Source organism: Caloenas nicobarica, chromosome 6 (genome assembly GCF_036013445.1).
Source record: "Caloenas nicobarica isolate bCalNic1 chromosome 6, bCalNic1.hap1, whole genome shotgun sequence".
Classification (NCBI taxonomy): Eukaryota; Metazoa; Chordata; class Aves; order Columbiformes; family Columbidae; genus Caloenas; species Caloenas nicobarica.
The window spans coordinates 6,588,060-6,600,738 of NC_088250.1; the positions used below are offsets into that span (position 1 = coordinate 6,588,060).

A 12,679-nucleotide genomic window follows, 5' to 3' on the forward strand; every position below is an offset into this window, starting at 1 on the left:
GGAGATTAAGCAATGAAGGGTGGCTGTCAGGAGAGAAATATCAAAGGAGAGCAATGATGGCAACTAACTGATCGAGGAAAGAGGAGAAAGTGATCACCAGGTGGGAACTTGTGTCCAGGCTTGACCTTCCAAAGATGCAAGTGGCACTTGCAGCAGGTCTTCAGTGGCCAGGCTCTGGAGGAAGTTTCTGCTGGTTTTCTTGCTAAGTCAATACTCTTTTTCTCTGTCTTTTTTTTTTTTTTTTTTTTTGGCCAAGGAGGTGGTGGGAGAGGCAGCATTAGAGCAGAAAGCTGAGGCCCCTTCTTTTACTTTCACCAGATCCATGTGACTAGAGAGGGAAATTAGCTGGAGTGTTGTGATGGCTGTTTCCTGCTTAAGAACATTAACAAATGGAACCATTTCTGACAAACAAGACATAGAGTTCAGCTAAAGATGAGATGGATGTAGGCGGGAAGTTCTGTAATTGCATTTTATTTAAGTCTTTATGAATTAGCTCTGTCAAGTGGTTTTTTGTTGTTGTTTTTGTTGTTTTTTTTACTTCAAATGGCTTTTGAGTTAACTTTTCACCTGCAATCACAGTAAAAACAGACTATGCTATATACAGTTGGATTTAATATATAGAAAGAATACTTTTTGTTGTTAATCTGAGCTCTAATTTATATGAACAATGACAAGGTTTAATTTTCTGTCATTATGCACAGGTTAGCCTAGACTGGATATTAATAGATACGCATATTCACACCCACAACCACTAGTACTGCATCAATCAAATGTTGAAGATAAAACTTACGCTCCATGGCAACTTTTAAGGCACAATTTTCTGCTCTTGTTTCCTCTTTTAAAACTACTTCAGCAATGCAGAGAGCAGTGGCGGCAACTGACAGAGCCAGGCAAGCGGCCTCTGCAGTTTGTAACCAAGAAAATGGGTCCGCAGCGCAATGTTCAATCCTTAGCGTTGCGGGTAGGGTATCGCTGGGCTCTGTCATGTTCAGAAGTTGCACTGCCTGCTTAGGAAAAACATTATTTGTAACCCACATTGGTGACCAAACCATCTCCCAGCTGTACCAGAAAAGGGGAGGTGCAGGAGAGGGGCCACAGGTGGGTCCAACGCTGATAATCCATCATTAGATCCACCGAAGAACTTGTAGACTTTGCAACTATCACCTTGTCAGCTATGCAGTCGGCATTAGTAAACTTCTAGTCCTAAAGCACTTACACCCATACGCCTCTTGACACTTAAACGTAATTTAGAAGCTTATTTATACGCGCATATATGCACACAAATTGGCCCCGAAGAAAGATAGCAGAGCAACCATACAAGGAAACTTAAAACCTCACTGACCAAAGAGCAACAAATGAACAAGCCCACAAGCCAATATAAGGTAAAAATGTAACAAAAAAGGGCTTCAGCTTTATGCAGACGTGGTGCTCTTCGTGCCAGTGGTGTTCTTAGGTGCATATTAAAGGGAGAACATTCCAAAATTTCAGGCCTTCTCCAAGGCGGGCCGTGCTGCCTCTTTGCGCAAGCTTAGAATAATCAAAATGGAATGTTTGTTGTAAGTTGATGGTAATAAACTAATCTCTTAAAAATAAAGAGTGGAAAGCTGAAGTTAATGGGCTGCTACTGCTGATGGAACTGTCAGAGTAATTCTGACCTCTGCCCAGACCTGAGCATGTTGTTCACAGCATGGGAAAAAAAGCAACTGTGGGGGTCAGATCAATATAGCAAAGATTTTTAGGTGGGTGGCCCTTTCAAATGGAAATGTCATCTCAAAAAGAAAAAAAAAAAGGAGCAGTGTTTATATACTACCATGTATATGTAAATTTTGAGGGAGAGACAAAGTTGTTAACGATTCCCATCAGGTCCCAGAATTTATGTAAATCCAGATGGCTGAACTACAGGACTTCATTTTTTTTTTCTTTTTTTTTTTTTTTTTAAAGGAAAATCTGGAAGTTTAAAAACAATTTAGCAAGAGCCAATTAATCAAAACCACAAGAAGTGTGCTGGGATGGCTGCCTACAAATAGAAATGTTATGTTTCACATTGTCTTAGTTGAGGATGTCAAGAAACTCCTTGAAAGCCAAGTGGGAAGTCCCTCTGTTTTTAATGGGCCATGAGTGCGGTGCAGGACCCCGAGCCCAGGCTGGTACCATCAATTTTGTGCAAGCCAAAGATTCCACCGGCGCAAAGTCCAAGAACTACTCGGATGGGAGAGGTTTGGATGCCGTGCAGAGACCTTCACCTCAGACAGAATGTAACTGAACATGAAAGGGGTTTTATTCCTAGGACTACAGTGGTGGCTTACCTTCAAAAAAAAGGTGAACAGTCATCACAAGAAAGGGAGTAATATAATTGTATTTAATGTTGTGGCACTTGAGCCTTAGGCTCTCCTTGGGCATTGGGCATCTCTTCAGTGAAGCCTGAGATGGTTTTTGGTTCCTAATGCATATCAGATGCCTCACAGGTATCCCCCCACTACTCTATCTTCCACCAGCTAATACAGATGCTGAGATATTTTGCTTCCCATGATAAGCAACATTTGCAGTGTTGACTTCTCAGTTTCAGGCGTGGCGCTACTCAAAGGTAAACCAACAAAATGCAAGTGAAATGAGAATCATGCCAGCCCTGGGCTTGGCCAATGGAGAAACTGCAGCTAGAGGAGACTTGACAGTTCAATAGGGTAATTCTTTAGAAAACAGAAAAATCAATTAGATGTTGAATGGTTGCTAGGAAAACACAGGTAGAGGTGAGTATGCTGAACAATTCCTTTTTTTTTTTCTTCTTGGTAATTCAAGCAAAGATTTGGAAAGATTCTGAACTATGCTCTCCCGTTTTCATTTTTTGTATCTTGATTCAGCTCTGTGCTATTAAAAGCGGTGCATTCAGCAGCCACTTTTTATAGACAATACTTGGTGGATAAAAGAAATAAGCACTTCAGGGGTGGGATCTTGGATGCAGAAAACCGACAAAGAAGTTTTATATTCTATTAAAATACTGTATGTACTACAGCTTGCATTTTCTATGGTATATCTAGTCAATTCGTCTCCATTATTAAAAATCAAAAAACCTATAGTTTGGGTCAAACTACCTAAGAAAACAAAATAATGCACAAATTTGTTGCGAGTGAGAGAATTGACTTTAAAGGAATGCAGCACCACAGTCACCTCTCCGCTAGATCTCATAGAAAATTGATCTGTATTTGACTTTTTCCTTCCATCGCATCTCCACCTCTGAGTAGCTACAGGTGGAACTGTGGAGGAAACTATTGGCACCAGGGGGTCGGAAGGGGAAAAGGATCTTGTCGCACTCGCACGACTCTTCTAGAACCAGCAGGCCCTCAGACACACGGCGTTTGTTTGCGGCGCTGAGGTGAGGACACGGTCGCCAGCTGGGAGGCAATGGTGCTGAGCGAACGCTCCATCCCAGCCCTGGCTCCTCTCCAGCTGCTGGTGCGGGACTGAGCCCGCCTGGGCCCCCGGGGCTGAGGGGACACCCCGAACCCCGCTCCGGGTCCCACCCCGGGCGGGCAGGCCCAGCGCAGACATGGCGGACGCGGCCCGGACCCCTCGCGCCGTCGCCTGGGCGATGGGCCGCGGGGCGGGGCCAGGGGCGGGGCCTGATGGGGCGGAGCCAAGGGGCTGGAGGGGTGGGAGAGAAAAAGAGTGGAGCTGCGGCTATAAATAACCCGCGCTTCCTGATTGGCCGGGGGGAAAAATGGTCGCACCACGTGACTCGCCATTAAAAATTCCAAGATGGCGGATCCCGTCACGGGCTGAGTCCGTTGGTGGCGCGCGCGCCGCGGTGTCCGCGCCGGGGCCATCGACGTGCAGCTGCCTCCGCCGCGCCCGCCGCCACCCAGGTCAGTACGCGGCGCCCCCACCCCTCCACACACCGCCTTCCCCCGCCGGGCAGCGCTGCGCCGCCCTCGCCGCTGTGCACGGCTGGCCGCGGCGCGGCCCCTTTAAGGCTTTTCTGCCCGCCGGCTTTGAGTTGCGGCGGGGCCTCACCCGGCCGCCGGGCTCTTTAAGGCATTGGCGCCGCCGGGCTGTTTTCCGCCGCGCTCAGACCGTGAAGCGCGGAGGGTTCCGGGGGGGGGGGGGGGGGGGGGGGGAAGGTGATGGGCAGCTCCCGGAGCCAATCCGCTTCGCTTGTGCCGCAGTGGCGGGTGGATTTGAGCCGCTCGGCGGCTCCTGCCTCGCGCTGATAGGGCGGCGCGCTCAGCGGGGCGGGGCCGCCGCGCGCCATCACTCGGTATGGGCGTAGCGGCGGGGGTGGGCGGGGCGTGAATGGCAAGCGCTCCCGCCCGGTCCGCGCTCGCGTTTTTGTGAATGAGGAGGGTGGTGTCGGCGCTGCCGCAAGCCCCGCCCCCTCCCTCGCCCCGCCCCTCCTCTCCCGGTCGGCTGCGGCTCCTCCCCCTTCCCCCCCCCCCCGCGGCGAGCAGCGCCGCCGCCTCGGTGCTGCGCGGGGCTCGGCGGGGAGCGATGCGGGCGGCGGTGAGTGCCGCGGGCGGCGCCCGGGCCGAGGGCGCGGGCTGCGGCGAGGGCGTGGGCCCGGCCCCGGGGGCGGTGGCGGCGGCGGGGCGCGGGCGCTGGCCGGGGCGGGCGGGGCGGCCCTGCGGCGGGGCCCTGCGGCGCCGAGCGGGCCGCGGCTCGGGGTCGGTTCTTTCCTCCCCCCGCCACTCCCCGCCCCGGGAATAACGCGGGACTTGGGGAAAGTTTGTGTCGGGGCCGACTCCGCCCGCGGCCCCGCCGGAGCGAGCCTCCCGGGGCTGCCTGGCGGGGCAGCGGCCGCCGGGCTCGGCCGAGGAGGTCGCCGCGACCCCCGGGGCACCAACCCCTTAAAAAAAAATACTTAAAAAAGGGTTTATTTTTTTTTTTTTTTTTTGCAAGTAGGAGAGAACAGGGGGGATTCTCCCCAGCATCCCCGCGCTGTTCGGAAGTCCTGGGGTGACGCTGCGGGGACACTGACAGGTCCGAGCCCCGGCTGTGCCCGCCGGGCGGCTGCGCCCCCAAAATGTGCGATTTGGGGAGCTGGTGTTGGATAAAGTGCGTGTGTCGCTCCGAGGTACGAAGAGTGGGTTTGTGCAGCGATAAATGAGCTTATACCGCGTTCGGAGCAGCGCCAAGGGAGGTGTTGCCGAGCAGTTGTGTGTGGGTTTTGCTGCAGGAATTTATCAGGAAGGATGCTGTGCAATCCCTCGGCTCCTTAAATGTTATCTTTTGAGTGTTTGTGGCGTGGGGAACGCAGCGTGACATCTTAAGCAAGCAAATGTATTTACATAACAATCATTTGACATTTTAGCTCGGTGCTGCGAACCATTTAAAGGGAGGTAAACCTGCCCTTTATTGAAAACATTTGCGTAATGTTTTGGTGCAGGCATTTCATGATAGTGTAAGGTTTTTATTTTTGGTGGTTGTTTGCTTGTCAATAGCCGGCTCTGGAAGATTTGCATAAATTAGGCTTGTCACTGCAAATGCTTGTTATCTGGCTATGAGAGCAGATTTCATGTTACAGGCTTGCTTGATATTCCAGGCTGGATTGCAGCTCTAAAAATGTTCCTAAGAAGTGGGATCTGTGTTGGAAAGGTGTGGGTGGATTCAGGATGTGAAAAATCGCTGTAAATCTGGGATGGGGCGTGCAGCTCAGGGTGCTGGAGCGGGCTATAGATGCTCTCCCGTGTTCTCGATTTCTTCTCTAAAGGAATATCCAGGCAGCTTTATTTCATGCTTTTTTTTTTCCCAACAGCTGTATTCTGTTCTCTTCATAATGCTAATTTGAGCCTGAAAAGATGGAGCAAGTATTATTTTGGCCCTCTGTGCTACAGCGAATTTCACCGTTGAGTGAATAATCCCCTTGCCAATGCATTTTGATTTACTGGTATTATGTACTGTCAATAAATGGGACTTGCGCTGTATTTGCTGCTGTCAAAGTGCTTTCGGTTGTTGCCAAAAGCTACCTGGAGTTAATTATCTGAATTGGACTTTTTTTTTTCTTAACGGCAACATTTTTAAAAGCTAAGGAGCTCTGAAGTTTATATAATAATCTGGTTCTTGGCAAGGTTTCTTTTTCTTTTTTTTTTTTTTTAATGCAGTCTGTCGCGGCACTGAGTTTTAATCGTTTCTGATGTTTCCACCGCTGCTGTATGGAGTTTTCAGTCTAAAAGCTGCTGTTGTCGCTCTGCAGCCTCTCTGAAAGAGTTAAGAGGGCATTGAATTAAGAAAGCTCAGCTGCTGGTATACAAATATACAGCAATTACAAGGCAACAAAGTTATTGCAGAATCCTACTGTAACCATGGCAACATGTTCACTCAATTACATTTGGAAATGTAAAATGCCACCCAGTTAGAGTAAGTTTTAGCGACTGCAGATTTTCTGTATAAAGCAAAATGCGTAAGACGTGGCTTTCCAGGATTATATACTTCGTTTTTGGTCGGCATGTTTTAGCATGCGCATCTGACAGATTTTTCCCTTGCTGATATTAAGCTGTGCCCTTGGTTGTCCGAACTTAAGATAAAAAAAGAATCCAAAAATCCTGAAATGTTTAAAACTTAACTTTGCTATCTTATAATTTCCTTGGTTTTGCTTCAGGAGTTGGCTTTAGAAAGTTGAACCGATTAGAAAATGCATGAAATGCATTTTGAAAATTACCTCAGAATACCAGAGGAATTTGTCATTACCGAATGGGATGGAGGCATGAAGGAACAGCAGACGTATGGCACGAAAGCTTTTATTCCTTTGGGAGAAATGTTTGTTGAACAGTCTGTGTTCAGGCAGTGCCATGTCCAGCGGGCTGTCCTAAAGTAGAGGAAAACTGGCAGGTGTGAGCTACTGAACTTGTGGTTGGCACCAAGAGAGAGCGGTGAATAAGTTCTGGAGAAGCTCAGGGAGCGTCCAGCACCCCAGGGTGAGGAGACACCAAGGTCCCAATGTGCGACGCGGGTGAACTCCTTAGTGGAAATTAGTTTCATTTATTGCTTGCCTTTTGGTGGTGACTTACTAGCAAACAGAATAAAACCGAACAAGTAGTTTCTTGCATATGTTCATCTTTGTATTGGTCAAGATGCAGCTTTCTGCTTTGCTGTGCTGGTGTTTCACAGGCAGCATCCCATTAATGTAGAAAAGGGAAAAACAGCAACGCACTTAAAATGAGTTTGGTTTTTATTATTATTTTTTTTAACTAGGTGTGTTTATAGAGACCTGCAGGTTGTTGAATGTCTGAAGATGTTACCTAGTAACAGGAGCTGATAAGAAATATTTAGATTGCATGGGTTGTCTTGAAGAAGTTAATGCATTTTGCCCAGATCTTCAGTGCCGTGAACTCCAGTCTGCTTCCCGAACCCTTGGAGTGTCTGGATTGGGAAAGGTTTGCAGGTCCCATGGACCTGTGTTAGGTTCTGGATGGTTTTGGAAGGAAGCTCTGTCCAACCCATCTGGTTTTTCTGCTTTCACCATGAGCAGATAGCTTGCCTGCCACGTGGCTTGCACATCCCTCAAAAGCAGCAGCTTGAGCAAGTGTGATTTTCTGCTCCCATGGTGAGTGCTCGTTCTTCTCGTTGCATTCTACCATGGACAAAGGTGGAGGCCCAGGAGCTGGAAAGGTGGATTTGATCTCAGTCTCCAACCCTAAATCACATGTTGACCTACAAGGGTGAGGAGTAGGACTTGCTAAAAATAAAGGTTAAAATTGAGCAGGAGTCCATAGTTTTAGATTAAATTGCCTTCTTAGTCTCTTTTTGAAATGGCTTTGTGCTTTCAGGGGAATAAGAGTTTTTAAAGCCATCATAAGGTGTATCTGGGATGCAGAAACTTGGTGCAATGCCTGAAACTTGCCCTCTGCGATCATTCGTACGTTTCAAATCTGAGGAAGCTATGGACTTTCTATACATGAATGTGCCCAAACACATTTAAAACAAAGTGTTGAGACAAAAACTTGCCACCAATACGTAGTACATGATAGGGACAAATATTCTAGGCCAAATTTCTTTCATCTTCCAGAGCTGAGAATAGGCAAGAGCTTTTACAATGGATTGCTCACAAATGTGTTTATCAAATAACTTGTGCTAAGAGGAGTTGGTATATTGAGTGTCTCTTAAAACTTGTTGTGCAGCCTTACCTTAAGGAGAGCAAACTGGCAATTTAATGTGGGGTGTTTTATGTTCTAGATCAGCTAAATATTGGGCATGCTCCACAGAAAGACTACGGTCTTCATTTTTGGCACTGTTGATTGCTTGAAGCTTTCCTCTAATGCTTGTGTGCCATGCTGTGCCTTTGTAAGGTCACCGTAACTGGTTGTCCTCGTATTTTCTCCAGGGTAGCATGTGGCTGTCGGGGTTAAGTGGCGTAAGTGCGCGTTAACGTGACGTTCTCTTCAGGGTTTGAAAATCAGAATGCGTGTGGCCCAGCTGTGCCAATGTTATCTTGGGGTTAAAACATTTCTTTGATGTCCTCTTCCAGTTAAAGAAGTGATTGTACTGCGCTCCTTGATGTTGAATGCATTTGTATTTACTGGAAATAAACACTCCTTGGCATTGTGTGTGTGTATATATATATGCATACTATAAGGCCCCAAACCCTTGGGGACCATATTTTTCGTTGTCTTTCATCTGTGGTTGAGCGCACATACTAATATTACTAGAATAGTTTATTTGCTAGCCTGTTCCAAAAGGCAAAGCTTGTCACAAACCTCAGAGAAATATTAATTGGACGTGTTATTTGGACACTGGTAATGACATTCATTAAAAATTTACCAAATATTCTCAACTCTTCTGGATTTCTTCTTTGCTGGTGTCATCTTCATTGCTCTTCCAGTTTACCTTTAGCTTGTTTCCAGTTATCCCATTGCTTTTCTGTAATCTTTTTCAATCCTGGTATCTAGTCTACAAGGCTAGCCATTTGGTTTAAATTTTATCGGACTCCTTCTGGAATCCTTTGAGTTTGTGCTTTTGTAAAAACTTGTACTGGACGGCGAAGCTGACCAGGATGTGTCTTGTCACTGAATTCCAAATTCCTTTTCAGTTCTGAGCCTACTTACCTCATGGATAGCTTTTGTTTTCCATTTACCTTTGCTTCAAGTTTCCTCAGGTCCAAGCAATGAAAGGAACCTGGTTCTCTTCAGCTTACTTGCTGATCTCAGAGGTCTGGGTAGGGGAGAAAAAAAAAACCAAACATGAAAATATGTGGTTTTACCTCAAATTGTTTAAGCTGAGAAACAGCAGAAACACTAAAGCTGTCTGCTTTAATAATTAGAAATGTGGCGATATTGTTACCTAGTAAAAGGGGTAAACAGTCTCCTAAAAATTTAAAGTTGTGTGTGGTGGGGGAGGAAACGTGTCTTAGCGTTTTGATTTGATTTAGATTGTCTCATATGTTGTCTCAATATTTGAGTCCTTGGATGAGGGAACTTCACAGGCCGCGCTAGTAATTAATACCACTTGCATTTTGATTGCGTTATGCAAAAAAAAAAAACCTGGAGTGGGCCAGGTTTGCTTTGTCCTGCAGTGGACCGTGTTGATAAGGCAATATATAACAGATGATTCATGAAGTGATGCTTGTCATTGCCAGGGCTGCTTGAATAGCAAGCAGATTTTGGGCAACGCTGCTTCACCGGAAAGACTTGGGCAGTTTAAACCGAGAGGAGGAGAAGAGACAAATATGCGCTGTGTTTCTGGCTGTCTTACAGGAGCTGCCTCACAAAATGTAGAAGTCGGGAGAGGAGGGGGAATGGGTAAAAGAAGGGGGGTAGAGAAGCAGGAAAGCACACAGAGGTTGCATAATGATGTCGAAAAAAGGGAACAATTAGGAAAAAACCTATAAAATCTCTTGGAAAGCTTCTGTGGTTTTTTCTTTGCAAGGAATTGCAGCTTGGCCTTCCTCTATAAAAATTCAGGCTTTTTTTTTTTTTTTTTCATGGCATTCATTACTGGGCACATCTTGATCAACTTCATTTTTTTTTTTCCTTCATGTTTTCCTATTGGCTGCTACCTCAGAAAAGTTTGATTAAAATCTGCTTCAAACTGCCATGTACTAGTGCAGAGGAGTGTGTGTTGACTTGTGGTCACGGGCACACTCAGCCATCTGCCCTCATCAAATGGTGCAGCCTTTGTTCCCCGCACAAGAACTGCCTGAAAACCCAAACACTACCATTTCAAAATTGGATCTTAGGCTAGTAAGAAACCTCTTTCTGCTTTGGTCAAGTTTAGGTTTATTTTATTTATTTTTTTTTTTTTCACTCTGAGACAGCCATTTAGTTTGGTTGAGGACCAGAAAAGACCAGTGAGGTGTTGGGAGGAGCTGGAGGATGAAGAGTTGTATTGTAAGGGTTTTGGTTTTTTGCAATCATAGGATAAAATAATGTATAGGAGATTAACATCTCGGATTGGGCACTAGCAACGTAACAATGTCTTGTTTTAAGTGATCTTTTTAAGCTTGTCACTCATTCTAGTGAGCACTGACATCCAGTTGAACTTAACTCCATTTATCTTTTATGAATAGTGAAGAATTTTGATATTTCCCACGTAGGAAATAATTAATTTTATTAATTTTTCTGAAGAACTGTTGCTTTAATGAGGTGTCTGTCAGTAAGGCTTAATTACTGTTAAATTCTGTGAACATTAGTATACTGTGACTTGCTCTATGTAAAATAAAATTCCATTTGTCAAACGCGCACGACAGCATTAGTTTGCCGATACAATTTGCGCTCGCTGAAATTTGAGGAATAGCGGTTATTCATAACCGACCTGTCACTAGTACTGGTGTGCGTGGTTTTGTAGGGTGTCACACTTGCCCGACGTGCTGCTTTGTCCCCTCCACGGTTGCACGGGAGGATGCTGGTAGGAAGATGCAGCATCACACCTGCATCTGCACTAATGTCTTTGAGCGTTTCACGTCGAATAAACAGTTATTCAAATTTGCTCTTCAGGATTAAAGGTAGGTGAGCACATTACACTGTCCGCGGTTTCCTGCGTGTTTTCCAGGTTGTCTTCCCATTTGAGTTTTCATTTTATTTCCATAAAAACCTGTAGCTTTCACAACGTTATCTCTAGTCAGCGTGCTTGCACTGTGTTGCGTTTTCCTAATATGCTAAAACAGCTTATGTTGCATTTGCTCAGTAGAAAAACGTTCAAGTTCTGGTGTTGTGTTGACAAAACTTTCCGTCTTGTGTGCGTCGCTCCAAGAAAAGGATCCAAAATGTCATCCTGAAACAATGAATTAATTCTGGTGTGTGCCGTTCCCAACAAGTATTCAGAAAAGGCATGTTGTTCAAAGTATTAGGAAAGTTACATTTTTCCCCATGGGAGCTGCAGTTATCTAGTTTTTGTTAGTGTTTGTTCCAGAATCTGTTAAAATCCTGAATACATGTAGTTTTTGCAGTGAGCAAAACAAATGTCCTGCCTGCTTGCTGCAGGTTCATATGAAATGTAGAGCAGTGATATTTGCTTTTCTGCTCGAATAATGTGTACAAAAGTGAAGTGTTAAGCGAAGAAAAGCTGCATTATTAACACTTTTAAAGTGAGGAGGATTCTGAAAAATGGAATAGTCTGTGAGGTTTAACCCTGAGAGCTCGGTAGCTCAGGGCAGTGAGAAGGGAAGAATCTCCACCCTGGAAACACAGCAGGAGTGGGGCAGCTATTTGTGAATTTTGGTGAGTTGGGAAGGAGGTGGGTTGAGATGCAAGATGGGCTATTGGCCTTGGCTTTGCATGCGGTGGCTCAAACTGCAAACAAGTAAGGATGTAAAGTTTATTTAATTCTCAAGGACCAGTGGAAAGGGAAGACCTGTGGTGCAGATGGTCAGGCAAGAGGGGTCCTAGGAGGAGAATTTGTAGGTAAAACTGAGCTTTCCTGCAGGCCGGATTGTATTTTAAAGCACCGCATAGACGGAACTTGTTTCTTCAAACAAAAAGAGTTGCTTCTCCATCCAGCATGGACTTTAAAAAAACCCCTAAAAATGCCGTACCCAGTGCTTTGGCTGAATCTGGAGGAGACTTCTCCAAGTGATGGTATGAACAAGATTGTAGGACCCTGACACAGGTTGGCCTCTTGCAGCACAGCGGGACATTCACCCTGTGGGGAAAGCCTGGCTTGTTTCTTCAGACCATTTGGGGAAAAAGGGAACACAGGTATCTTTCTGGAATATCCCTGAAGATATCGGGTCATGTTTCTTGCAGGGGTCGTGTTGGATGGGATGAATGATGGCAATTCTAATAAAACTGAAGAAGGCAGAAAAGCCGTGAAATGCAGTTTTCCTGCTGCCTTCCCAAGGAGACGATGCAGTTTCCGAGTTTGGTTTGTGCTACTGTAGCGTCTTCAGGGGCAGTGAAAGACACGGTTCTGTATGATGCTAACAGCATCTTTACTGGGTTGGTGCCAAGCACAGCCCGTTCTTGCTCCATGTGCAAAGCAGAAAGCCTGGGCTGTTGCTGCTGTTTTCTGCTGTTAGTCAACAAACCAACCCCTGGGTTTCTGTAAACCTCACCTCTGCTGTAGGGGATGATTACTGTCACTAATTAACTCAAGTTCTCCAAGTTTAGTTCTGTTGCTGCTGTTCTTATTCAATGGCAGTGTGATGGAGCAAGGCCCAGATGTGTTTGGTAGTGAATATGCTCAGAACCTTGTGTCTTGTCTTTATTCTGTGATGAAGAGGGAAGGAAAGCAAGATGGAAGAGGCCACATGCAGCCA

At 45.9% G+C, this 12,679-nt stretch overlaps 1 protein-coding gene across 9 annotated transcripts in view; it reads left to right on the top strand.

Moving 5' to 3' along the window:
• The first annotated feature begins 3,761 nt into the window (after nt 1-3,761).
• The window catches only part of HDAC4 (histone deacetylase 4), a 231,084-nt gene continuing 222,166 nt past the window's right edge, over nt 3,762-12,679 (top strand). For 7 of the 9 annotated variants that reach the window (XM_065637251.1, XM_065637248.1, XM_065637254.1 and 4 more), the window contains exon 1: nt 3,762-3,860. The gene's annotated coding sequence lies outside the window, so the exon portion shown is untranslated. Of the gene's footprint in view, nt 3,861-4,453; nt 4,495-4,873; nt 5,066-12,679 lie in introns of those variants that run through there. The other 2 variants (XM_065637249.1, XM_065637250.1) reach the window with 2 other exon arrangements.